This window comes from Arachis ipaensis, chromosome B5 (genome assembly GCF_059453495.1).
Source record: "Arachis ipaensis isolate K30076 ecotype BB chromosome B5, ASM5945349v1, whole genome shotgun sequence".
Lineage (NCBI taxonomy): Eukaryota > Viridiplantae > Streptophyta > Magnoliopsida > Fabales > Fabaceae > Arachis > Arachis ipaensis.
In genome coordinates, this window is record NC_142440.1 from 135,614,213 (window position 1) to 135,618,668 (window position 4,456).

Genomic DNA, 4,456 nt, shown 5'->3' on the forward strand with positions numbered 1-4,456 from the left:
CATAGTTCTTTGGATCCGGGTTCTTACTTTGATCATGGTTCTTGGTGATCCATGCATTGGCATAGAACTCTTGAACCATTAGGATGCCGACTTGTTGGATGGGATTTGTTAGAACTTCCCAACCTCTTCTTTGAATTTCATGTCGGATCTCCGGATACTCATTTCTTTTGAGTTTAAAAGGGACCTCAGGGATCACCTTCTTCTTGGCCACAACATCATAGAAGTGGTCTTGATGGGCTTTGGAGATGAACCTTTCCATCTCCCATGACTCAGATGTGGAAGCTTTTATCTTCCCTTTCCCTCTTCTAGAGGATTCTCCGGTCTTAGATGCCATCAATGGTAATGGAAAAACAAAAAAAAAAGCTATGCTTTTACCACACCAAACTTAGAATATTGCTCGCCCTCGAGCAATAAACAAAAGAATAGAAGAAGAAGAAGAAGAAATATGGAGAGGGAGAGGGAGATGTGGTTTCGGCCAAGGAGAGTGTAGAGGGGTGTGTTGTGTGAATTTGATGAAGAATGGAGGGCTTTATATAGGGAAGGGAGGGGGGGTATTGGTTCGGCCATATGGGTGGGTTTGGGTGGGAAATTGGTTTTGAATTTTGAAGGTAGGTGGAGTTTATGAGGTAGGTTTATGGGGAAGAGTGGATGGATGTGAGTGGTGGAGAGGTGATGGGGAAGAGAGTTTGAGGTGATTGGTGAAGGGTTTTTGGGTAAGAGTGTTTATGGGGTTGTGTGAAAGAGAGTGGTGAGAAGAAGTGAGTGGAGGTAGGTGGGGATCCTGTGGGGTCCACAGATCCTGAGTGGATCCTGTGGGGTCCACAGATCCTGAGGTGTTCAAGGATTTACATCCCAGCACCCATTAGGCATGTAAAAATGCCCTTGTACCCAACTCTGGGCGTTCAGCGCCAGGTTGGTGGCCATTTTGGGCGTTCAACGCCCATCTGTGTGCCATTTCTGGCGTTGAACGCCAGAACCATGCTTGTTCTGGGCGTTCAGCGCCAGGATGCTCCCATTCTGGGCGTTCAGCGCCAGAACTATGCTCTGTTCTGGCGTTTGAACGCCAGACAGATGCTCCTCCAGGGTGTGATTTTTCTTCTGCTGTTTTTGATTCCGTTTTCAATTTTTATATTTATTTTGTGACTCCACATGATCATGAACCTAAGAAAACATGAAAAATAATAAAAATAAGAATTAGATAAACATTGGGTTGCCTCCCAACAAGCGCTTCTTTAATGTCAATAGCTTGACAGTGGGCTCTCATGGAGCCTCACAGATGTGCAGAGCTTTGTTGAGACTCTCCAACACCAAACTTAGAGTTTGGATATGGGAGTTCAACACCAAACTTAGAGTTTGGTTGTGGCCTCCCAACACCAAACTTAGAGTTTGACTGTGGGGGCTCTGGTTGACTCTGCTTTGAGAGAAGCTTTTTCTGCTTCCTCTCCATGGTTGCAGAGGGAGATCCTTGAGTTTTAAACACAAGGGAGTCCTCATTCCATTGAAGGAATATTTCACCTCTGTCAACATCAATCACAGCTCTTGCTGTGGCCAGGAAAGGTCTTCCTAGGATGATGGATTCATCCTCTTCCTTTCCAGTATCCAGGACTATGAAATCAGTAGGTATGTAAAGGCCCTCAACCTTTACTAATACATCTTCTACTTGTCCATAAGCCTGTTTTCTTGAGCTGTCTGCCATCTCTAGTGAGATTTTAGTAGCTTGCACCCCATAGATTCCCAGTTTCTCTATTACAGAGAGGGGCATGAGGTTTATCCCTGAACCAAGGTCACACAGAGCCTTAAAGATCATGGTGCCTATGGTACAAGGGATTATGAACTTTCCAGGATCCTGTCTCTTCTGAGGCAATGTCAGTTGATCCAGATCACTTAGTTCATTGATGAACAAGGGAGGTTCAACTTCCCAAGCATCAATGCCAAATAATTTGGCATTCAGCTTCATGATTGCACCAAGAAACTTGGCAGTTTGCTCTTCAGTGACATCCTCATTCTCTTCAGAAGAGGAATACTCATCAGAGCTCATGAAGGGTATAAGGAGGTTCAATGGAATCTCTATGGTCTCTAGATGAGCCTCAGAGTCCTTTGGTTCCTCAGAGGGAAGCTCCTTATTGGTCACTGGACGTCCCAGGAGGTCTTCCTCCTTGGGATTCACGTCCTCTCCTCTCCTCACAGGTTCGGCCATGGCACTTATGTCAATGGCCTTGCACTCTCCTTTTGGGTTCTCTTATGTATTACTTGGGAGAGTACTAGGAGGGATTTCAGTGATCCTTTTACTCAGCTGGCCCACTTGTGTTTCCAGATTTCTAATGGAAGATCTTGTTTCATTCATGAAACTTACAGTGGCCTTAGATAGATCAGAGACTAAGTTTGCTAAATTAGAAGTATTTTGTTCAGAGTTCTCTGTCTGTTGCTGAGTGGATGATGGAAAAGGCTTGCTGTTGCTAAACCTGTTTCTTCCACCATTATTAAAGCCTTGTTGGGGCTTTTGATCCTTCCATGAGAAATTTGGAATATTTCTCCATGTTGAGTTATAGGTGTTTCCATAAGGTTCACCTAAGTAATTTACCTCTGCTATTGCAGGGTTCTCAGGATCATAAGCTTCTTCTTCAGAAGATGCCTCTTGAGTACTGTTGGATGCAACTTACATTCCATGCAGACTCTGAGAGATCATATTGACTTGCTGAGTCAATATTTTATTCTGAGCCAATATGGCATTCAGAGTATCAACCTCAAGAACTCCCTTCTTCATAGGCGTCCCATTACTTACAGGATTCCTTTCAGAAGTGTACATGAACTGGTTATTAGCAACCATGTCAATGAGTTCTTGAGCTTCTGCAGGCGTTTTCTTTAGGTGAATGGATCCACCTGCAGAAGTGTCCAGTGACATCTTTGATAGCTCAGATAAACCATCATAGAATATATCCAGGATGGTCCATTCTGAAAGCATGTCAGAAGGACACTTTTTTGGTCAACTGTTTGTATCTTTCCCAAGCTTCATAGAGGGATTCACCTTCTTTCTGTCTGAAGGTTTGAACATCAGCTCTAAGCTTGCTCAGCTTTTGAGGAGGAAAGTACTTGGCTAAGAAAGCCGTGACCAGCTTATTCCAAGAGTTCAGGCTGTCTTTGGGTTGAGAATCCAACCATAATCTAGCTCTGTCTCTTACAGCAAAAGGGAAAAGCATGAGCCTGTAGACTTCAGGATCTACTCCATTAGTCTTAACAGTATCACATATCTGCAAGAATTCAGTTAAGAACTGAAAGGGATCTTCAGATGGAAGTCCATGAAACTTGCAGTTCTGCTGCATCAGAGAAACTAATTGAGGTTTCAGCTCAAAGTTGTTTGCTCCAATGGCAGGAATGGAGATGCTTCTTCCATGTAAATTGGAATTAGGTGCAGTAAAGTCACCAAGCATCTTCCTTACATTATTATTATTTTCGGCTGCCATCTCCTCTGCCTGTTCGAAAATTTCTGAAAGGTTATCTCTGGATTGTTGTATTTTAGCTTCTCTTAATTTTCTCTTCAGAGTTCTTTCAGGTTCTGGATCTGCTTCCACAAGAATGTTCTTATCCTTGCTCCTGCTCATATGACAAAGAAGAGGGCACAGAAAAATAATAATAATAATAGAGATTCTCTTTACCACAGTATAGAGGTTCCCTTATGTGAGTAGAAGAAAAGAGGAAGAAATTCGAACACAGATAGAAGAGGGGGTTCGAATTTGGTGATGATGTGAGGAAGAGATGTTAGTTAATGAATGAATAAATAGAATAGAATGAGAGAGAAGGAGGGAATTTTCGAAAATTATTTTTGAAAAGGAGTTAGTGATTTTTGAAAATGGTTTTTGGAAAAATGTTAGTAATTTTCGAAAATTAAGATTTAAAAATTAAAATAATTAATAAATTAAAAAGAAATTTTGAAAAAGAGGGGAGATATTTTCGAAAAATGAGAGAGAGAGAGTTAGTTAGGTGGTTTTGAAAAAGATAAGGAACAAACAAAAAGTTAGTTAGTTAGTTGAAACAAATTTTGAAAATATAGGAAGTTAGGAAGTTAGAAAAGATATTTTGAAAAGATATTTTTGAAAAAGATAAGATAAGAAGATATTTTTGAAAAGATATGATAAAATTAGTTTTGAAAAAGATTTGATTTTTAAAATCACAATTAATGACTTGATTCATAAGAAATCACAAGATATGATTCTTAGAACTTAAAGTTTGAATCTTTCTTAACAAGCAAGTAACAAACTTCAAATTTTTGAATTAAAACATTAATTGTTTATGTTATTTTCGAAAATTTGGTATAAAAATAGGAAAAAGATTTTTGAAAAATATTTTTTGAATTTTTGAAAATAACTAAGAAATCTGAAAAAGATTTGATTTTTGAACAAGATTTTGAAAAAGATAAGATTTTCAAATTGAAAATTTGATTTGACTCATGAGAAATAGT